The sequence below is a fragment of the Talpa occidentalis genome, unplaced genomic scaffold (genome assembly GCF_014898055.3).
Source record: "Talpa occidentalis isolate TD23 unplaced genomic scaffold, MPIMG_talOcc4v2.1 talOcc4.7, whole genome shotgun sequence".
In the NCBI taxonomy this organism is placed as follows: domain Eukaryota; kingdom Metazoa; phylum Chordata; class Mammalia; order Eulipotyphla; family Talpidae; genus Talpa; species Talpa occidentalis.
In genome coordinates this window covers 26,501,789-26,525,075 of record NW_023605083.1, presented here as the reverse complement: position 1 = coordinate 26,525,075, position 23,287 = coordinate 26,501,789, and the positions used below count along the sequence as shown (strand labels likewise).

Genomic DNA, 23,287 nt, shown 5'->3' with positions numbered 1-23,287 from the left:
GGGAAGATTTGCTATGTTAAGACTTGAGCTCTTGCTACCATTCTGAAACTGCATAGCATGAAGCAAAGAATTAAAACAACGCTTCCTAGAAGATTTGAATAGTCTGTACCCTACACACCCGAAGACTGCCCATTGTGAGTATTGTATTTATTTCTGATTATGCACTTCCCCTCTTTCCTGAAGGACTTGGGTGGGCTGGCTGATCCTACCAAAAAGTAGAGCTCATTAGTTCCTTTTCCAGGGTTTGCCTTCTTCCTGTGTACTGGATAATTCCCGTTCATCTCTTTTGTGTAGTTTCTGAGAAAGGTTTGTATGGGGCTGGAGGAAAAGGAATGACTAAAGCTCACAGTTTCAGGTTTCAGGTCTTTTTCTATAACAGACTGATTTGATCTGGCCTGAAAAATATTAGTATAGTGCTCAAATTCATACATGCAATAATTCTTGCTCTTCTCTGGCAAGACATTTAAAATTGCATTGAGTAGATTTCTCTAATAAAGATCTCAAAGGAGACACAATCAGAAAATCATATTTAATAATATTCACTCAAGCAGTTGTGGGAATTCTAAGTGGAAAAAATAGTTTAAATGATGGCTTTCTTTTTCCTGTCTCGCTGCTCTGTTGAATATTTTTGGAATGAACTGTGACTGATTTACTTATTCCATATGCTTTAGGGAAAGTATGCTCATGTTTTAGAGACTAACCCTGGTTCTGCTTTTGTATTACAATTCATTGTGAAACCTGAAAATGAGAAGTTTAAAAATAAGCAGCACATTGTATGTAGGGGATTTGTGATTTCAGGTAGTTTGGTATTTTACAACTTTAAAATTTGTAACTATTTTGAGGACCTTTTTTATTGTGACCCAGATTTCTAACCCTAACCATTGTTGGCTGAAAATTAAGATTAAATAAAATTCCATAATATTCAGAAGGACTTTCTAACCAACTAGAAAGCAGAATTAGTGACTTAGATAGAACTGAGGTAAGGGACAGTTGTTAGGTACATGGACTGGCACTTATGCTGAAAGTAAATCTTTGCACTCTTACTCCACATTGTTTATGACAAACCACATTTGAGTGATCCGGGACATTTCTCCAGCTGTACTGGAGGTGGTGGGCTTGGTTACAATTTCACTGTATAATTCTGTGTCTAAAAGAGGTGGCGATGCAGTAACAGTTTATGGAAGCAATTTGCTATTGATAGTCACAAATACTAAGTTTATTTAGATCCCTTTTCATGGTTCTATTTAATTGGAAAAGTTTTCTCTCCAAAAGATTTTTCTTTTTTATATTTTGTACATGTCTCTTGTTAACTAGAATCAAGAGATAATCATGTGATTTTTTTCAGTTTCTTTTTTATATTAATTTTAAAAAAAATTTTTACATCATTGTTCATTTTTAAACAATATTTGCTTCCCCCCACCCCCTCAGTTGTAGTCCCCATAGAGTTTCCTTCACCAATGCACCCGTGCACCATCACCTCAGTCCCCTCTTCTCCTCCCTCCCTCTCTCTGATCCCTCTCCCTCCTCTTCCCCTGCAGTATGTCTCTGATTTGTAATTGTCCATTTTTGCTTTGTTGTGTTTTGTACTGTTAATTGTTTTTTTACACTGATGTCTTACTTGGTTCCCCTATATTCCTGCTATAAGTGAAACCATCCAATATTTTTCTGTTTCCTCTGGCTTATTTCACTGAGCATAATTCCTTCTGGTTCCATCCACGTTTCTGCAAATGGCATGAGTTTATCTTTTTTGATTGCTGAATAATTTTTGACACAATATTTGGCTTAGTTGATAAATGCCATTAGCTTTGCAAATAATTTTGTGAAAACATTGATCCCGCTTGTCATGCCAAATTTTCCCACCACTGCCCACTTTTCTGAATGCCTTTTCCTTTTGCATCAGCTGTCATACCAAGGCATTTTAAGTGGTTCTTTCTAGCAGGCACTTCTAAGGGTTGCCTGGAAGGAAAGTAGAAATTATTCGCAGACTAAAAATAGAAAAGAGGGGGAAACGTGATATTTCTAATAATTCATAAGCCCAATTACTTAATATCTTTAAAACCATAGCTATGTGTATTAACTCTTATTTTCTTTTAATTTAAAAAAATTCACGCCCCTTTTGCCTTCAATATCATATCCCCCTTCCTAAATCCTTATACCACCAAGATACAGCTATTTTGCTTCCTTTTTCCTAGCAATTTACATTGATTGACTGGGATGCTTTATTCAAATCAACGACACACCATGAAAATGTTTTTTGAGGTAGCCGGTTTGGCATGTTCCCTTCCAACTGTGAGGACAAAGGCTGATTTGTCTTCCCATGACCTCAGAGAAGAGGCAGAAGTACCTGCTGGCTGAATGCAGCATGCACCCTAACCAGGGCTCCACCCCTTCAAGTGGTGAATCAGCCTGATGATATACTGATTTTGTAGCATACCAGGGTGGAGACCTGGAAGTCTGTAGGCTGGTAGGGGAGGAGGGAATGGTTTGCATGTCAAACCATTCCAACAATGCAGCTTACAGGAAAAAATTGCAAAACACTGAAGCCCGGTGCCACCAGCTTTTTCCATTAGCACTACACTTTACACAGCTTCCAAATCTACTCCAGGGACAGCAGTTTGGCAGTGAGAGGGCAAACAGTCACATCACAACATGAGCTCTGTGGCTGGTTACTTGTCAGTCTGCCTGGTAAGGGATCCCATTGGGCCCTGACTTGCTTCTTCACTCTCATCCATCACACACATACAAGAGTTGTGGATTCTCTGAAGAAGGTGCTTGGACGTTTTTTTGGGTACTGGAAAACAACAGCTGCAATTCACACCATGTCAATATACTGGTTTTAAATGAAGAAACCTGAGACAGAAAACCTTGAAGAAAGGTAAAAGGGTCTTGAGCTAGGGATCTTTTCTTTGGACATTATTCTTTGGTATTCTGTTCTTTGGACATTTTGATTATGAAAAAAATAGACTTTCCAAATAGTGGTGAATTTGAATTGGGAGGCAGTTTTAGAAATGGAAAGGAATGATTAAAAAAAAAAACAACAAACCTCAGTAGAGTTGTGAATACAACTCACAGTTCAGTGAGTTCATTCATTCAATTGCTCATATTTTAATGACTGCACGGAAATGTATTTGGTAGAAGTACAGCCATTTCCCTTCTTTGTGTAATGGACCAACCTCAGGTCCTATGAAAGTTGGTCTTTGTCCTATTCTCATTACTTTGTGGTTTTGTTTTGTTAAGGATGACTGGCAAGATTAAGGATCATTAATTTTTTTCTGTGTCTCCAAGCATTTCAGCTTTCACAAAACTTTAATCTCTATTCCTTTCTCTTAACTCTAAACTTTTGTTTTGTACCTCATTTGGACAAAAATCATAGTCTATTTCTATGTCTTCTGTTTCAATGCCTACAGTAGCCATAATGAGCCTGCCCAGTCCTCCAGGCTCTGGGTAATAAGAGACCAGCAGTATCCAAAGAGATTTGAAAGAAGTTTTGTACTGTTGAGCTGCTGTTTCTCAGTCTCATCCTTCCCAGTTCCACTTTGGTAACTTTGTTCACAGAACTGTTCTTGCCCTTGGATGTCATTCCCATACCTATTAATAAAAGCCCTTCTATCCTTCGACGCCTCCTTCCTTTCTACTTCTTCCAACAAGTTCTCTCAGCTACTCCCAGTGGGAATGTATCCCTTTGTCTTCTTTATTCCTAGAGTGCTTTGTATCCTATTAAATAGTTGCCATCAATTGCTTTTAATTTAAGAGCCATGGTTGAGTGTCATACTAATCTGTAAGCTTTGAGGTCTCAGAAGCAAGATTCATGTCACCTTCATTTTTGTGTGCTCATCATACTTGCCTAGTACTCAATGTCGAGCAGGCACGATGTTCAACCAGCAAATATTTGCAGCACTCCTACTTTGTGCTAGCATAATGCTGGGCTTAGAGTCCACGGCAAAAATAGGCGCAGTGACTTCTTCAGGATTTGTGGGATTGAATTAACCCTTTCCATTTTTCAGTTTTATTTTACTATAACCTTTGAAATTTTCTTCACCATATTTTTTCCTGAATGAACAAGTAGCATTCACATTGTAATATTCCCTCACTTGATTTTTTCTTCCTCTTATCTCAAAGCCAAGTGGAAGTTGTAGTCTCTGCTTTATCTCCATTCTGTGCTCCAAGGTAGGCTTTAAATAGTATTGTCTGTTAAATACTTTGGGTTTCAGGGAGAGAGGCCCAAGTGTAAAGTGGCTGTCCAAGGGAGGATTACTCTGTGAAGCCATGGGAAAGTTTGTTCAAGCTCTCATGGCTTCATTTTTGTTCCTTTCACTCTTCCAAGCAGAGAGCAGGTGGAGCTCCAGTCATTTCCTGTTACTACAGGTTTATTATCGAGTCGGGTTTGGTTGGCAGGTCAGAACTCTGGATGGAATCAGAGTGAGTGACTTTTAAGTTAGGAGTGTGACCAACTGGTCTTTTTCCCTTCCCTCTCTTGGTTTTCTTGGGATGGTCACTATAGATCTGTCATCCTTTTCAGATGGGAGGAAATAATCTGTCCTTAGAACCTCTTATTATTTATACCCTTTATAGTTTTTGTGGTAATCTAATTTAAGATTTTAATTTCTTATTTAGTGCTGTGCTCTCATTCACCTTGTCATTTGCCTTTATTTTTAAATGTTGATTTAAAATTTTGAATGCAAATGTATTGTGAGACAATCTCTTTCTTAAATTTGATGAAATTAGTAATCATGGGCCAGACTATAAAGAAAGCCTAATGTGTAGAAATTTAATGTAACTCCAGTTTTAAGCCTTTAAATGAGTTTGGGGAAATGCACTTTGTTGAGTAACTTATAGTGAAGATGGGATTAATTTTTTGTCTTACAAGAGAGGCCTATCACCCACCTCAGCGTTCTCTTCCTAATTTTACTGTTCTGACCAGAATCTCACACCCCCGCTGGGACACACCCTACTTGTGTTGACTGTGGCCTCTCCTCAGAAAATCTCCCCCTCACATTAGGTCTTGGGAACAGATTTGTCTAATCCAGGAAGGTAAAGGAGGTGTCCTTTTCCAACACCCAACACTGTGCACACCTAAAGGAAGAGAAAGGGCTAGGAGCCCTTGCTTGACCTGTCCTTTTAATCCTGTCAGGTTCTGTCAGCCCCCTTTAGCTATCCTGGAGGTGGCTGGAGACAGAAACTCGGTAATGTGCAGAGGAACACCGCTCACTTTTCTCTCTCATCACCATCACCGCAGACACCCAGCTTTGGGTGTCACACCCCTTCACAAGTCTGAAACAGGCGGCTGGGTAAGAAGGCATAAGGTATTTGGATTCTTTCGGGGTCATGGGGAAGTCTGAAATACAGCAGAAAAAAAACCCTCCAAGGGAGTGACAGTAGACCTGCATGCTTTCAATGTGTGTCTTTTTGTTAAGACCAGTACGTGTAGCGAGGAGGCTTTTCCACAAAATGAGTCTATCCTCTTGAGAGATAGTGGTAGTGACCCTCATCTGTTTGTTTTGGTTGTTGTTTTTTTATATTTTAAATGAAACATCTAGTAGTAAAAGAGTTAAATTTGAAGATGAGAGATCCAATCATTTTGTAGCAGAGTTAAAAATGTGTTTTTAATTTCCTTATACTTTGTTCCAACAAGGAATCTTGCCATTTAAAATGGGAAGGAAAAAGTTGGTCACCTGGAAATGAGGAAAGGGAAAGGATGGAAACAGGAATAAAATGAAACCCAAATGGAAACCCTTGCTGAGTGTCAGATGGTTGCCTGAGAGTATGTTCTGCTTGAACAATCTAATGTTTCGTTTCAATTTGAATTAATGACCAAGATTTTAACAAATGGGTAATTTCACATAAAGGTACAAATTTCTTCAGCTTCTCTTGAAAAATCAAGAGATTTGACTCACTGGATATGAGGATATAGCCCCACAGTCAACTGAAGAGTGTGGATACTGTCTGGTCTCTCCCAAATTCCTCTGTGCCCCTTCCTTTCAGTTACTGATCTGAACATTGAAGGTATTTGAACTGGTGATCTAGACCCTGATGTACTTCAGTTGCTAAATCCCCCAATTTAGCTATAAATTTCCTAGAAGCCAAAAGGAAAGAGTTACAGGTTTTGTAGCCCAGGTCCCTGACAACAGCCTAGTATCACCCCAGGAGCATCTATAACTGCTAATGCCCCCAGCCCCACCCCTTGGAGATTCTGATTCATTGAGGTGGGACAGGAAAGGCAGTGACATAGGGTTGAGAACCTGTGGCATGAGGGTACCTGCTCTGGGAGGTTCCAGCCTTGGCAGCTTTACTTTGAATGACAATGGTAATGTTAGTCTGTCACTCCTCTGGGTCCAGAGCCCTGCCCAGCTGTAAATGAGGGTGTGGCTATGGATTCTTGGCATTTACATACAGCTCTTTAAAGATATCAATAACTCAAGGCTTGGCTCCTCTGGAAGGAATTAAATGGACTGAATATGTCTTGGGTACCAGCAGGACTGAAGGTACCACTGGAGTTGAGATGAAGACAAAGCTCCTAAGAGTTGGTAGGGATGTAAGATGTGTGCACAAATGAAAACAGGAGAAAACAAGCTGCTCTGAGAGCCTAGGTGAAGAAGTGGTTGAATGGCTAAGGAACAACTACAGACAGAACTGGTATTTTAGCACAGGTCCTTGCAAACAAGAAGAATTTTGTCAGAGAAGCATCAGAAGGAGAAGGAATACAAGCAAAGGCAATGAAATAATAGCTTGCTTTTTCTCTTCCCCACCAATGAAAAATGCCATCTCCCTTCTTCCTACCCATCTTTATCCTCTGAGTGCTATGGGAAATAACATACCTAGCTTGTGGCTTTTCAATAGGTTGTATATCAAATTTAGCAGCAGAGTAGCAGTAAGCTATTGGATGCTTAAGATTCATCTGTAAAATGCTGAGATAATCATACCTACCTCCTAGCCGTGTTGTGAAGATTCAGTGAGTTCATATTTGTATGAAGCATTTGGAACAGTGAGGTCCAGAAAATAGATGGTATGGATAGTGGGGAAAGGCAGGGGCAGGTAGGCTGTTGGGTACTGATAACACAGGTGCATTTGTGCTGAGAGTGAGACTGGAGGGGGTATTAAGAAACCAATGAGGGCCTCCCCAGTGGCGCAGCGGTTGAGCGCTGGGTTGCGAAGCTGCCCGGGGCCTCTGCGGCGCCGGTTCGATCCCCGGCTGCTCCCCGGCCACCGGAGGAGGGTCCCACATGGCGCGCAGCCCTCTCCTGCCGCCCGCTGCTCCCCTCAGCAGTGTACTTCGGTCCTTCTGCCTGCTCTGCTCCCCTCTCTGGCTCTGGTGAATTCTCTCACCCTCCCGCGCTTCTGACTGTACCCAGTGCATGTATAAACAAAAAAACAAACAAACAAATAAATAAACATGCCTCTATTAAAAAAAAAAAAAAAAAAAAAAGAAACCAATGAACAGGGCCTCCCCGGTGGCGCAGCGGTTGAGCGCTGGGTTGCGAAGCTGCCCGCAGCCTCTGCAGCACCAGTTCGATCCCCGGCTGCTCCCCAGCCACCGGAGGAGGGTCCCACATGGTGCACAGACCTCTACTGTCGCCCGCTGCTCCCCTCAGCAGTGTACTTCGGTCCTTCTGCCTGCTCTGCTCCCTGCTCTGGCTCTGGTGAATTCTCTCATCCTCCCGCACTTCTGACTGTACCCAGTGCTTGTATAAATAAATAAAAATAAATCTTAAAAAAAAAAAAAAAAAGAAACCAATGAACAAGTCAAAGAGGCACATGTAGGAGGAGAAAGGTAAATTCAGGGTCTCTCAGGAAATATGCATTTTAAGATGTCCAAAATATAGTACACTGTTCCCATTCCCCACTTTATTTAATTTTGGTGTTATTTCTACACCAAGAGTCAGGCCCTGTGGGGAGAAATCCTGTTATAAGTAAGCATCAAAAGAACTAGAGTTCAGACTACTTGCTCACAGTCATGAAGTTCTGAAGCCACCGTGAGGATACAGGACCGCATTAGTGGGCTTTCAGCTAGCTCTTTCCCTTCACTCTATGAGTCACTTGTACTGATACTTCCCACCTATTAGAAGAGAAGCTTTGAATACACCTTCATGCTCCCAATCTCCTTCAACCACTTCATTTGTACACAAATGAAAATAGTGACAGCGTGAAGGGAGACAGTATGTCTCCTTACTGTGGGAACCTCGGTGACTAAAGGTTTCCAGGCAGAGGGAGCTCCTGTTTTTATTTCCCTCCCCAGCTTTTGTCATCCTCCATAGAAGATTAGGCTTTCATTTGCATACGGTGACTTTTTCTGCTGTATCTCTCTTTCATAGATGCACACATAGAAAATAATTACCTTTATTGCTTTTTAGAATAAGCTATTTTTAGAACCAGAAACAGTATTTATAAAATAAAAATTTAGCAGAATTTTTTTTGCAGGATTAAGAAACATTATATTAGATGTTTTCTTTATTTTAATTTGTAAGAACAAGTCTTTTGATATTAATACTTAGTTTGGATTATGATAATGTTTTAAATAAACTATTATTTTCTCAAAAGTACAGAGAAGAAAATTTCTCTGTTCAAAGCAAATGATAAAACAAACTCGAGGGAATTTTTTAGAATGATGGATATTTTCTAAAACTAGATTATGGTGATGGATGTACAACTGTGCACATTTACTAAAATTTTCTGCATTGCATTTTAAGTGGGTGGATTTTATGGGATGTAAATATCTCAATACAGGTTTGTTTTGTTTTTAAGCCAAATGGGAAAATATAGAGCAAACACAAATCTCTTGTCTTATGCAGATGTTTTTGGGTAAAATAATTTGGAGTTTTTTGAATCTTGTGTTTAAAACTGTCTGGCCCTGAAACTTTATTCTTAGTTTGTCCTTGAATCAGTTAAGCGAGCCCCACAGTCTTTAAAAGCTCAGTATTTGTAGCTTCACAGAGAAAAATGGCTGTGCCCAAAATAATCATTTTCAAAGAATTTAGCCATCAGGTGTAGGTGGGGGATGGAGTGAGAAGGTCAGATGAGTGAGTCAGGGTGTGTGCAGGCCCCCACATGACCCAGTCAAACTAGGCAGATCCATTGGATTCTTGTGCAACTGTGCCTCTCCACACAGCTGTCCCTGGTTTTGAATTTTACAAAGCAGGCCATTTAGAGTCATCCCTAATCTTTGTTAATCTCAGGTTTATTGTTTAGAACTGGCTTTGCTTGTTTGTCCTGTAGTTTGGTAAATCTTGTTCCACTGGAGTCACATTTTTAGGCACTAGGGGAAGACTAGTTTAAAAGAACTTTAAAAAACAGTTTTTTGAGGCGATGAATATAACCATTAGAGAGACATATGCTTTTTTTGTGTTACTGTTAATTGCTTCAAATTTGTTTTATTATTTTTTTGCCTTTCTGTTTTTTTATTTATATATATTTTACATCATTGTTCATTTTTAAGTTTGCTTATAATATTTTAAAGCAGAAGCAAAAGGTTGCTTAAAGATTTTATCACCTAAAGACAGAATGTACTTGTTTGGGAACTAATTCTGGCTCTTTGAGAGTCACGTGACCTAATCTGGATAAAATGCTGAGAATAAGAGAGGGGGAAAAAAAAAAGACTTGGGTCCGTGGTTTACAAATGAGAGTGTTTTTAGCCCTCAGATTACATGTCACATGAAATAAGAATAAACTCAGAAAGGAACCATTCACTTCTAACCCAACCTGGGTTCATCACAAGACTCAGACATTTCCTTCATAAACTGGCTGCTGCACTACAGTTCAAATTATAACAGGGAGCCTCTCTCAGCACTGGAGGGTGTGGAGGAGGGAATAAGTCAGCAGGAAGAATGAGGAGACATTTGCTGCCTTTCAAAGTTGTTACTGGAATTAGCCAGTTTATAGCTGTAGTTCTGTGGTATCATTTCATGTGTTGATAAAGAATATAAGGGTAGTTTGTTGGAAAAATCAGAAGGGTCCTAGGAGAAGTCTGTCTTTGCTTGCTTTTTATTATTATCCTTGCTGGCAATTTTTTTCCTTCCTTGGTAGTTTTTGCTGTCTCACTGACACAGAGAGTACCGGAATTAAATTCTGTGGCCAGCAGGCTGTTAGTTGGTCAGGAAATTCCAAATGGGTATAAATAAATTCTCTGCAGCAACTACTGGGCTCTTTGCCTGCTTATGTGGGCAATCCCTTTAGCATGCCTGAGACTTGGCTTCCTGCTTGCTTAAAAATCAGTTATTTTGTTTCTGGGTGGGTAAGAAAAGTGGAAAAAAAAAAAAAAGAAAAATAGAGGAGAACATGATGTTTGTGTGGGGGGTTGGTGAAAAGTAAACTCAAAAGTCTGTGTTATGAAAAATATTTGCTTTTATTACTAGCTGGAAAATATAACTCAGTACTTGATTTTTGGTTCAGTGAAAATTTCAGCTTGAGCTCTGGCTTTAACATAAAGATGTCGTTGTAGGCGTGAAAGGTTGTGTGTCTACACTAACATTTGTCTTTTTCAGTTTATGGTTTTACTTAAATTCCAGTTTCCTTTTTTCTGTTGCTAAATCCAATTTTTTTCACCCCTGTTTTTCTAATGGGGAGCTGCTCAGCATGCCTTAAAGCTAGTTTCTTTTTCTTGTGTAAACACTATAAAACAAAATAAGGGTTGGAATTCATAAAATTACTTAATCTCCTCCGCACCACCACCAAAAAAAGCTCTGCTGTTTTGGTAGAAAAACTATGTCTCACAGTCATAGTTTGTACTACTTTGCTTTTTGCAAAATTATCCTTTGAACCAGCATGTTTTCCTATTTACGATTAGAACAGCATATTATTCCTGAAGAAAGTTTGAAAACAGCATTTTGCCCCAAAGCTAGTTTTCTTCTGCACATGAACATTTAGGTTGCATTGCAGCACTCATTCTTTAAAACAGTAGACATTAGAAAGCAGCACTGCCTAGGTAAGTGAAGAGCGAGTAGGGAAGTCCCCGTGGCATCTTGGGTATTTTGAAACAGATTTGGGCTGATGTCATTGCAACTTGTAGTTGACACTAAAAAGTGGCAAAGGCTGCGGCTATATTAAACCTCAGAGCCTCTATAATATCACTTGCCTCCTTAATGCACTGTGTCCTTTATTAAGATATAGCCCATTCCATTCCCAGGAACAATAACCCTTTCTACAGTGTGGTTTCTGGGCTATGAAGTCATGCCCAGAGTAAAACTGATGACACAGCAAAGGACAGCTGCATCTGGGATTGTTAGGATGTACCAGTTATTATGATGCAACCAGAAAGGTGCTGCTGAGTGGAGTGCATGGAGGGTGAGACCACAGGCTCTGTCTCTAGTCTTGACAGCTGCAGCAATTCACTTCTCACTCCCCTTGACCCCATAGCATGAGATGTTGTGAGACCCTGTGTGGCATATATTCAGAGTCACAGTCTGGAAGCAACCTTGGAAATCATTGAATCCCACCAACCCTCTCATTTTAGGTATACAAACTTTGTCACTGCACTGTGTGATTCCAGACCCCTGCTGCCCATTAGCTTGTCTGTCCATGAACTATGAAATATTTATAGCTCCTGTTCTTGTTTTATGAAAAGAAAATTATACTGTCCCCCAGTTTTGGCAAGTCATTCCAGGTGACTGCACAGAGATGCAATCAGTGGTTCTAAAGCACAGGTCTCTCAACAGTGCCCTCTACTCCCACGACATCAACAGAGGTAGAAGAATTAAATTATTCAGAAAAATCTGTGCATACCCCTGTCTTCTTATTATGAAAAGGTACTGTTTTTTAACTTGTCCATAATTTACCTTTAAAGGATGGGGGAGGGGGCATGTGTCTTGCTTTTGCTTTTGTTTTATCCTTCCTAGGCACAATTGATGCTGGATTAGGAGCTCCCTCCATTTCTAACTAGCACCCACACTGACACTCCCTGAGCCCCAGTGTATGCACACATATCCATGAACCTCTTCTGCAGGGCCTCCCACAGCCAGCCTAGAAATCAGGAACCAACTAATCCTACCTGAAGATTTTAGCAGATGCATTTCATTTTCAACAAGTACCATAAACACTTCAAACCCTAGTTTCATGGAATGGAAAGGTAAAGCAGAATGGAGAAGAGGATTTCTGTATCATCTCAAGGATGCCAGAACTGTCTGCTTCACCAAAACCAAGGAGACCTGATAATAGTAAATCATAATAGTAGATGGCAGGCATTGTTCTGAGTGCTCCACAGCAACACCGTGAAGCAGGTCTGTTATTTTCCCAATTACACAGTTGAAATAGAATCTGTCTTGCCAACAGCTGGAAAGTAGCAGAGCCAGGATTTAAACCCAGGCAGTCTGGCCCCAAAGTGTGCCTCCTTTTAATCATTATATCTCTTCTTCCACCATACTAATTACTCAGTAGATGCTTACACATGGGAATTTTCATTTCAACAAATATTGAGCTTGTGTAGGTCAAGCAACATGCTAGGCACTCAGAGGGATAGGAAAAGAAATAATACTTGGTTCCTGCCCCAACCCAAGACTCTTATAAACTGGTGGAGGAAGACAGGCAGCGCTGGCTAACCATGAGACAGGTCAATATGTGTAGGCAGAGTTTTAGGAAACCAGATGGGGAAAGGTGGCCATTTCTTCCCAAGACAGAGCATTTGGAGATAAGTGAAGACTGTTTGAGCTGGGGCCTTAAAGAAAGTGTTACCATTTCTGACAGGTGGAAGAGGCTGATGTGCAGGTGGAGGGAACAGAATGAGCAAAGGCAAATAGGCTTGGGGAGGAAACTTGCAAGTGCTGGATGAGGACTAAATTTTTGATGACAGGAGCTTTCAGACTCTCTACTGGAGTTCCTGGCACATTAATATTTGAGAAGCTCTGCAAATTTCCAGGGATACCTCAAACAAATGTAAAAGTTCTTCAAAGAATATGTACTTAGGAGAGCAGAGATGTCAACCCCTGATTAAAAGATAGGCTGCTTCATGTACAAGCAACTCATGCTCCCTAGTGCTGGCTGACTGCACTGCGTGCCCCAAAGACACTGAAGGCACAAGTGAAGGGAATTGTTTATTATGATATTTATTTTGTCCTTTTTCGAAACATCCTTGTTTATTTTTTTGCAAAACAGGATTTCTCCCCTCACCATAGTTTTCCCACCACCAGAGTGCCCATAGTCTTCCATCACACTCCTCTGCTCTCTCCTTACCCCCCCTTCCTCCACCCCAGTTCCTTACTCTCCTCCTTTCTCGCTCCCCACTTCCCCTCCTGAATGTCTCAGATCTATGGTCAGCTTTCAAGCATCAGTCTTACAGTTTGTGTTTGTCTGATCTTTTGTTTGGTTTCTCTAGATTCCACATATAAGTGAAACCATCCGGTATTTATCTTTCTCTTTCTGGCTCACTTCTCTTAGAATAATCTCTTTCAGTTCATTCCATGTTGCTGCAAATGGCATGAGTTTGTCTTTTTTTTTTTTTTTTTTTTGATCGAGTAGTATTCCATTGTGTATATCTTCATCCATTAATCTGTTCTGAAATACTTTCAAACTTATGGGAAATTTGCTGTTTCCTGTAGGGTTGGCAAAACCTCCTTCACTGATTGAGATTCTGCAGGGGTTAACTTTTTACATTTGCTTCATCTCTTTCTGCATGTATTTGTGTATGATGTGTAAAGACGTGCATTTGTCATTTCTCTTTAATCTCCTTCAGTCTAGACCAGTTATCAGTCTTTCTCTCATGACCATGACAGTTTTAAAAAGAGACCTATCATTCTGTAAGTGTCTTTCAGTAAGTGGGTCCATCGACATTTCCCTACTGAAACACACAGGGATCATGCTGTGCTCTTCTCAGAGCATAACATCAAGGACGTGTGGTGTTAGCTTTGATCACTTGGTCCAGATGTTTCTCTGTCAACTCTCAATCACCATTTTCCCCTCTGTTATTGTTAAATATTTTGTGGGGAGGTATTCTGAGACCACAGCAATATCATCTTCTTCAGTCCCTAACACCCGCCTTAGCATTGGTGATTTCTACCTGAATTAGTCACTGTCATGTTGGTTGTTAAATGGTGATTTTCTGTTTCCATAACTTTCTATTACTTGGCATGCTGCTATATTTATGATAGCATTGTGGACTCTTAGATATCTGAGTTATTCATCGGACTGTAATCTAATACTGTCACTAATCATATTTTGATGTTCGAATAATCTCAGTTTTGGATAATGGGAACTCAAAAGAAAGTTTCTGAGCCAAATTGACCCTGCCTTCAAGTTGCTAATCTGATGTGTGCTGACAATTGAGAATAGTAACTAGTAGGCAGCCTGAGTGATCCGAGTTCTAGATGTTGTGTGCACCTCAGGCAATAGGGATTCTTGCCTATAATGAAATCTTATCAGGAAGGCAGACAGTAACTCAGCTGATTCTAGAGGCAAGCTGACCTGAAAGTCAGCTTCAAAGACTGCCTTGTGAGCAGAAGTTTTGAACTTTCAGAGTGTATTGCTTAGGATCCCCCAGACTCTCTTCTCTGTCTTTCCCCTTCCCTGTTAGGATAACCAGCTCCAGGTCAGGTGTGGGTGGAGAAGTATGAAGAGGGACTGGAAGCACTAAGGGCTAGTAATAGCAGGCTGCCCTGTCACCAACTCCAGAAACACTTGCAGGCTGCCTGGGCCATTGTTGTCTTATCTGCACAGGCTTTTAGTCCCTGCTATTCCCTTCATACTTTTAAATACTGAGCAAGTTTGCATATTGTAACTCAACATGCTACGTTAGAGCCTGAATTCCCTAAAAGGTCTCTAGTTCTTTCTTCTTGCCCTCACTTATGCCATATGTGTCCCTCCCAAGTTAGATTTATCATATTCTAACAACTTTTAGAAAAGGAAATTCCATTATCTTTCTCTGCAGTGAGTCATCCATTGATTTAAATACATCTGTTTTCCTTTTTATTAGCAGACTGAGATCATGAGTACAGCCCTGAAGGATGAATCCAAAGGCCTGAGCCTGGTTTCCAGCTCAGTCGCCAGTAGCTGAGATTTGTCAGATCTCCTCAGTTTCTCCTCAATATTTTCAGAGGCAGGTGTCCTAAATGCAGGCAGGCTCTCTGGTGGTTTGGACACTATGGCCCACAATAATTATTTAGTCGAGAAGATAAATTCCACAAGATGCAAAAGAATGTGTGATACTGAGTGGAAAATGCATGAGGACGTAGAAAACCTAATGGAGGTGCTGAAGAGACATTTCATACATAAACCAGCCAGAGAAATCCTATTAAAATACAAATCTGATCATTTAACTCACTTGTTTAGAAACTTTCAATCGCTTCCCACGGCTCTTAACCAACAACCTGACTCCTGGGGCTCTAGATGACTGGAACAACTTGGTCCCCTCTGCCTCACTTTAGCTTTCCCTATCGTGTAAAGTTCCCTTTTCATTTCTTATATGAGGCAGGTTTTGCATATGTAGTTTCATTTGCCTAGAATTTCACCTGTTCCCATTTCCTCACCAAATATGCAGCCCACACATTGTTCCTAATGGACGGCTCACATTCAGCACCATGGCAGAATATTCCCAGCTCCCTACCCTTGGCCCAAGTGGGGTCCCTGCTCCTTTGAGGCATACATCGTATGTGTACTTTCACTGTTAGCACTGTTAGTTGTTTATGCAATTGCTCGTTTGTGGAAGTTTACAACTTCTACTCAGGCAGGCTCTGTCTGTTTGCTTAGCTCCTAACGGTGTTTGACACATGGCAGGCACTTAATTAATATGCACTAAGTGAAAGAATAAATCTGTCCATCTGACAATTGCATCTTCCCTAGGTGAGCATTCCCTCTGGGGTTTGCGAATAGATCCTCTTAGAATATGGAACCGGCATAAAGGGGTAGTGATCGGAGACAGTGGAAGATGTGGGAATAATGTGCAATTTAATGTCTGTAGGACATCTTAAAAATGTGGAGATGAGATGGACTATGAGAGGAAATCTAAAGATTTAGGAAGAGAAGTCAAAAGGAATTAGGAAGAAAGAACACTACCTTGTCATGTTTCCATATAAACAAACCAAATCTGTAAAATTGCTGTTATTCTACATATGACATATCAGTTGGCCTAGTATTTACAATGAACTTCTGACATGCACTTTTGCTTTCCTGAATATTATCATTTTATTTACACAAAGCATTGGGGCAGCTGTTTGAAACAGCTGCATCCTAGCACTATTTACAATAGCTAAGATATAGAAACAACCTAAATGCCCCAAAACAGATTACTAGATCAAGAAGATGTGGTATATATACACATGAAATACTATTCAGCAATCAAAAAAGATAAACTGTTGTCATTCACAGCATCATGGGTGGAGCTAGAAGGGATTATGCTTAGTGAAACAAGTTAGAAGGGAAAAGAAAAATATCAGATGGTTTCACTTATAGGAGGAATATAGGGAAACCAAATAAAGGGTCCAAAAAAAAAAAGAGAGAGAGAGACAAAAGCTTGCAGGCATACTATAGATCTGAGACATACAGCAGTGAAGGGTGAAGGAGGGGGGCCAAAACAGGAGAGGGAAGAGCACAAGGGACTATGGTGATGGCTCTCGGGTGTTGTGGTGGGGGGAATTTATGCGAACTATACCTGAGGGAAGAAATCAAATATTATACAAAAATGAACAACAATTAAGAAAAAAAGTTAAAAAAAAATGTCAAACACAAAGTGAAGCTTCCAGGATTAAGAAGGAGGAGGGAGGGAGGAAGGATCAAAGAGGTATAAGGGGGAAATGGAATGAATGAGTGAATGAATGAATAAGTGAAAGAATAAAATAGCTGCATCCTGAGAGAATTCTAGGTAGAATCAAGTAAGTGGTATCAGCAACATGGATCAGGAATTCATACCTCATAGAACAGGTCTAACACCTAGTAGGTGGTCATCACTGAATAAACACATGATAGATGGATAGATTTGTTAGCTGAGAAGGAGTAAGGGCAGATTTAAAAATAGCTTTGGTAAATGAAAGTGCAAGAAAAAAATCTCTTCTGCCATGTAGTCTTTTAAAACAGAATGAGGAGCACTTACATAATTATCCTTTTCATTATTTGTTTGCTAACAAATGGTTTCTCACATAGATTTAGTATAGGGAAGCTCCTTGGGTATAAAAAGTCTTAATGCTAACAGTGTCACTGGGAGAACTTTCCTGTTAAACCTGTTCAGAAGGACCTGTTCTGCTTCACTCTCTTCTCATCCCCTGCTCCAATGCCTAGAAAAGTTTTACTACTCAGGTACCGTCATACTCTGAGTAATTAACTTCATGAGAACTTATCACCCTAATGTTTTTCTTTCCTGCCTCTTGGCCTTAGTTGATGTGGGATCTCTTTCACTGCACCCAACAGCAGCATGGTTGCGCCCTTCTATTTGTGAATATGGCAATCTGGGATAATTATGTGCTTCTCAGCAACTGACTCACCTCTGTAGGCAAAATCTTCATGCTTCATGTGAGAGGGGCCAGTATGGTCATGGGAATGGCAAAGTTCTTCAGTTTCCACAGTCAGGTAGAATACCTGGTGAAGGAAAACACATAAAAGGCGTGTGGTTGTTGGAGCACAGTTTTTACTCATCATTGCACCTAGCATGTGCAGCAGTGAAACCAGAATACAGAAGTCATTGTATCCTACTTAATAAAGTAATCGTATCAAAGTTTTGCTTTTCCATTTAAAAGTCCACCAGGACACATTATTTGAGAGGACTCCAGGGCCTTATGCTTTTAAAAAAGAACGTGTTTGAGTGAGTATTTAGTGTTTTCTTACTCAAAAAGTGGTGTTTTTTTTTATTTTTAATCACCCTGTCCCTTGAACATGATGTTAAAATGACAGAGAAATGGAAGACTTGAATAATTTATATGGCCAAATTTGCAGTTGCTCTATGAGAATTTTTTATACCTCTTGTCTTTTAGCATAGGTTTTCAACCTCAACACTATTGACATTTGGGGTTGGATACACAGGTGTCAAGACAATCTTCTTGGCCCCTTTTAGCCTCTAGCACAGGGCCTGGTGAGCAATCTAGCAGTGACTAAGTGGGCAAGGTGCTCCTGCTCCAGAACCTGATTTGGTGGCCTCTTCTGTACTCAGTTGTTCCCCTCAACTAACCTGCTTCCTTGAACTGCACCAGTAGGCCCTGCCCTGCCTCTTCCTTACCATCTCACTGTCTTTCCTTTTCACTCTGTCATTACTGATTGTGTCACAAAACTCATCTTCTAGTTAATTTATTTCTGACCACTTATTCACGTACTGTTGCACTGTTCTTGCTAATAATATGCCTTTGTAACACAACCTCAAGTTGTGTTTCAGGTGTTTGGCATTTTTCTTCTAGCCAGACTATACCTTACTTTATTTCTTATAAATTCTTCCTCCTACTCTTTCCACTGAATAGGACCATTTCCTGTGCCCTATTAAATTTTCAATAAATGCTATATAATGAAGGTAGAGGTGGTGCCAGGAGCAGTCTCCACCACTGGATTTCCAGACATTCAGAAAACTCTTGTAAACATCAAGGACAGACCTGTGATTCCAGAATATTTGGTTGGAAGTTGTTACTTTTAGGATTCCAATTGTAGTCATAGCCAATAATTTCAGTTGTATATAAGCAGGTAAAACTCTTTGTTCAGATAGGATTTTTAGAAAATTTAAGTCTTTTGATAGCCCACTTAGAGATTTTTTTCAAACTTGTTTTTGTATTTCTTTAATTCCTGAATTGATCTATAGCTTGTAAAAAAAAAAAAAAACTTTAATGCATCATGTAACATTCTCTTTTTAAGATCTGGTCTTAATTTGGCGGGGGGAGGGGGGTAGAGGAAAGAGGGAAGACATTGGGAGAAACTGCTGCTGTGTCCATTAGAATTCAGTTGGTTTTAAGTAGCAAAGCCCCAAAACAAACAAGAGCTAAACAAAATAGTATTTTGTCTTTCACTGTACCAGGAACAGAATAGTGGCTCTGATCCATAAAGCTCTTAGAGACCCAGGTTCTTTCTAGCAGTTAGCTCTTCCATCTCTGTGTGTGAATTCATGTCCAAGAGCAGCTAAAGTTTCAGGCTGCATTCCAGGCAGCAGGATGGATGAAAGAACAAAGAAGGAGGTCAGAGAACTATTGCTCTGTGTTTTAGGGAGGTTCTTGGGGGTTGTTACGTGACATTTCTGTTTATGGCCATACTAACAGTAAAGGAGTCTGGGGAAATACAGTCTTTATATTTGTCCAGCTACACATAGGGAGTTCTGTTAGTGCACAGGAATGAGATAACACATTCTGAGGACCATCTAGCTATCTTTGCAATAACTGCCCCTTTCAGCCTCCTTTCAAATGAACTCTCTCAGCATTTATTTTAATACAGTACTCTTTCTAAACAGTGACTTCATATAATCATATTTTTAAAAAGACAACTGTGTTATAAAAATTCATGAAATACAAAGAAAAGCATAGAAACTCCCTTGATTCCACAAGCTAAAGATAACCGCTGAATATCATTTAAGAAATTAAAACTAATATAGAACAAGCAACTTCTGCCTACAAAGTATTAAGAATTTTTTAAAAATTCATTATACTGTACATTTAATTATTCCTTCAATGAACATTTTTAAATGTCATCTTTCTTCCCATCATCTTGCTATAATGGCTATGTGTGGTTTGGGCAAGGAGAGCAATAAAGGAAATATTTAAAATTAAGTTTGGCACACCTCTCCTGTCTCACCTGCTACTCCCCTCAGCAGTATATTTCAGTCAGTCTGCCTGTTCTGTTCTGCACTCTGTCTCTGGTGAATCCTCTCTGGTGTACATCTGACCTGTAAAAATAAAAGTTCTTATACGCATAAAAAATAAAATTAAGTTTGTTGCACTCAAGATATATTTTAGCTCAGAGAGATATGACATATATTTGGAAAAATGAAATTGGTCAGCGTCATGTTTGTGTTAATGTATTTAAAGGTACATTATCAGCAAGAGACAACAAATAATAACACTGTATGTCTTTGTTTAACTATAGAATAATTTGGACTGTGACAATTGTTTATAAAAGTGATACCTTGAGAACATATTTTCCTTTTTTGACATATGATAAGCGTGATATTATGACATTTAGATAACAAATTCTTAGGTAGTATGACTCAAACAGTATTAGGAAATAATCAAACCTTACATGGTTAAATTCTAACCTGTCCTGATTCCCAGATTTAGAAGTCCAAAGTTCATTCACGGATTACTCAGTGTGACCCATCCCTCTCGTGGACTTCAGAAATAAGATGAGGGGGGCCTCCCTGGTGGCGCAGCGGTTGAGCGCTGGGTTGCGAAGCTGCCCACAGCCTCTGCAGTGCCGGTTCGATGCCCGGCTGCTCCCCAGCCACTGGAGGAGGATCCCACATGGCGCGCAACCTCTCCTGCCGCCCGCTGCTCCCCTCAGCAGTGTGCTTCGGTCCTTCTGCCTGTTCTACTCCCCGCTCTGGCTCTGGTGAATTCTCTCACCCTCCCGCACTTCTGACTGTACCCAGTGCTTGTATAAATAAATAAATAAAATAAAATAAATCTTTGAAAAAAAAAAAAAAAGAAATAAGATGAGGGACCTCAGCTGGTGGCTCAGGTAGTTGAGCACAGTGCTGTGAACCTGTCCGCAGCCTCTGTAGCGGGGGTTCGATCCCGCCAGCGAGATACCCATATGGCGCTGCAGAACTCTCCTGTCTTGCCTGCTGCTCCCCTTAGCAGTGTATTCCAGTCAGTCTGCTGTTCTGTTCCCTGCTCTGTCTCTGGTGAATCCTCTCACCCTCCCGCATGTCTGACCTGTACCCAAGTTCTTGTATGTATGAATAAATAAATCTTAAAAAATAAAGGGAAGAAGATGAGGAACCAGATAAATTTTTTGGAAAATGTGATGTTTCATTATATTCTAAATCCTTACATTTAATCAGTGCGATAAAAAAAATTTTGAAAAGAAAAATAAAACAAAAACTGACCTTTCTTTATTGGGATAAGATGTGCTAGGGGATACAGAAAAACGAGTAGTATACCAAAATGTTAACAATTGCCACCAGATGATGAGATATGAATTAGTTTTTTTAATCTTTAAATGGTCTGTCTGTGATATTCCTTTTTATTTTTTTTTTTAACAAGCACTTACTGCTTTTGTAACTGCAAAAAGGGTGTCTTTAAAAAAAAAATTGAAGACACTTTCATTGTTAGCAAGGGCTCAGTTGAGATGAACGCTAAAGGACTAGTCTGAGCCCAGTGCCAAGAAGAGCTCTGCAGTGCTCTGCAACTAGTGCGTCCTGCCTCATCCTTTTGAACAGTGGGGTCAATTGTGCCTCCAACTTCCTCAGGTGACTGAGGCTTGAGGCTGCTTAGTTTCCACACAAGAACACAAACTCTTTCATGAAGTGACCGGTACAGCCAAGACAGAGTCTCTCTGTGGAGATGTTTAAATTGCAGGCTTTATTTCTGCTCCTGGCAGCACTGGAATGAAGAACACACATTTCCAAAAGATCCCGGTTTCCTGTTTTCATTAAGAAAGCTGGGCGTGCTGGACAGCTGAGTGTGCTGGGGGTGGTGTCGCTGAAGCGCAGGGAGACTTCATTGGTGAAAGCTCGGCCTATGGCATTTGCGCGTGGCTGGGCTAAGTTTACCCGAATGTTGAGCCTGCTTTCCTTATGGGGTGAGGAGCCAGGACGTCCGAGACTGGGCCCGGGTGCGCGGGGAGCGGGCCTGGCGGCGGGGAGCAGCGCGGGTGCCGGGTAGGTGTGCGGCGGGAGGCCCGGCGGGGCGCGGGGGTCGGGCGGCCCGGGAAGGCAGGCCTGGGCCGCGCTGCTCTGCTCCAGCGACCCCGCGAGCTCTAAAACCACCGGATTTAGAATCGCCGGCTCACCAACCCAGCCCGTGTGGGTGAGGTCTGTCTGCTTGTCTGACACCCGAGCTTGCAGTTGCAGTTTCTCTTTGCTTGTGGAATTTCAGACAGCGCTGGGAACAGGTCGGGCTGCATATTTTGGGTGAGCGCGTTGTCCTTGTGGACTTAAAAAGTATAGAAAGAGAGGGAAAAAAAGGAAAGACAAGTTCTGTTATTAACAGGAGTACACGTTTCCTGGCAAAGGATCTGGTCATCAGCTCTCCCTTTCTTGAGCTAGCAAATGATGGGCTCGGAGAACCTCTTTCAAAGAGAATTATTTTCCACGTTTTGGAATTTAGAAGCCTGGTGCCTTAATTCTAACAGTTAGAACGATTTAATATTGTTTTAAAATTAGACACAAAGACTACATAGCTTTTTCATTGCTCTGCTTGACAGTCTACTATACTTTTTGACTGTCTTTTTGTACTTTTCTTGCCAACATTTTAGAAGAAAGGGGGCAAAATGGAGGCAAAAGTTTTATTCAGAGTTTAGACACCACTAGGTGTAAATCTTCAGCATGTTAGTACTGGTGAGAGCAGGCAGACAGGCAGCGCAAATTGCTGGAAGTACTTGGACCTTGACAGCCATCAGGTTTGGGTTTTTAGACCCAGGAGAAGGGCAGCAAGTACAGATGGTTTGCATTTTTACTCATGCTTGCAGGTCCTTTCCATGGCCCTACAAAAGGCAAGTTCGTTATTCTGACTCTAGAAAAACACATTACTTAATCCTGCAATTTAAACAAACAAAAATGGCCTTGCTTTTCAGTTTGAAATACATAGGTCATGTCAGCAGCAAGGTCTGTGCCTTGAAAGGTTCTTATGTTTCCTTTTCTAAATGTTTGGTTTAGCCAGAAGTAACATTTACTGAATGCCACATGATCCAGTGCTTGTAATATAGGTTTGACCTTTCTCTCCTCCTCCTCTGCATCTGTTTGTATACACAAAAATACAAAACAAGGTATTCTTGGGGTACGTGAATGTTTTGTCCAAAAGAAGTCAAAGTGGAGAAAACTCCTTTGGTCAGGACAGAAGTTGGCTTTGGTTTTAAATGAGAAGGCACAAAATAGAGTTGCTTTGTGCCTCTGACAGTGTCCTTGCACCCGTGCTGCTGGAGTTAATCATTTAACTTCTCTCCTGTCCCAGCCTCCCCAGCAAGGAAAGTATAAAGAAAAATTATAATCTTGTAGAGGTAGTTAGGTCCTGGGGTGGGCTAGGTCACCACTTAGAAAGGCCTCTCAGTCTTTGAAGAGCAATAAAGGTGAGAGAACTTAAGTCCCAGGTTAACTGGACCTGCACTGACTTGTCCCGTTATTCTAAGTCTTTTAGCTTTATGTGCCTCAGAGTATACTTTCTTTGAAAATGCTTTCAAGTATTTTTAATGCATTCCTTTAAAAAAATATAAAGATTTTAGTAAAGACTTACCATGTATTTGACCCTTTAAATTCATT

The 23,287-nt window shown here is 40.6% G+C and overlaps 1 protein-coding gene across 6 annotated transcripts in view; it reads left to right on the top strand.

Annotated features, from left to right (window-relative positions):
• KANK1 (KN motif and ankyrin repeat domains 1) overlaps window positions 1-23,287 on the top strand; it is a 205,018-nt gene that overhangs the window by 149,861 nt on the left and 31,870 nt on the right. Inside the window, exon 1 of one of the 6 annotated variants that reach the window (XM_037494612.2) lies at window positions 21,631-21,691. The exons of the other annotated variants lie outside the window; for them this stretch is intronic. The gene's annotated coding sequence lies outside the window, so the exon portion shown is untranslated. Of the gene's footprint in view, window positions 1-21,630; window positions 21,692-23,287 lie in introns of those variants that run through there. 6 annotated transcript variants of the gene reach the window in all.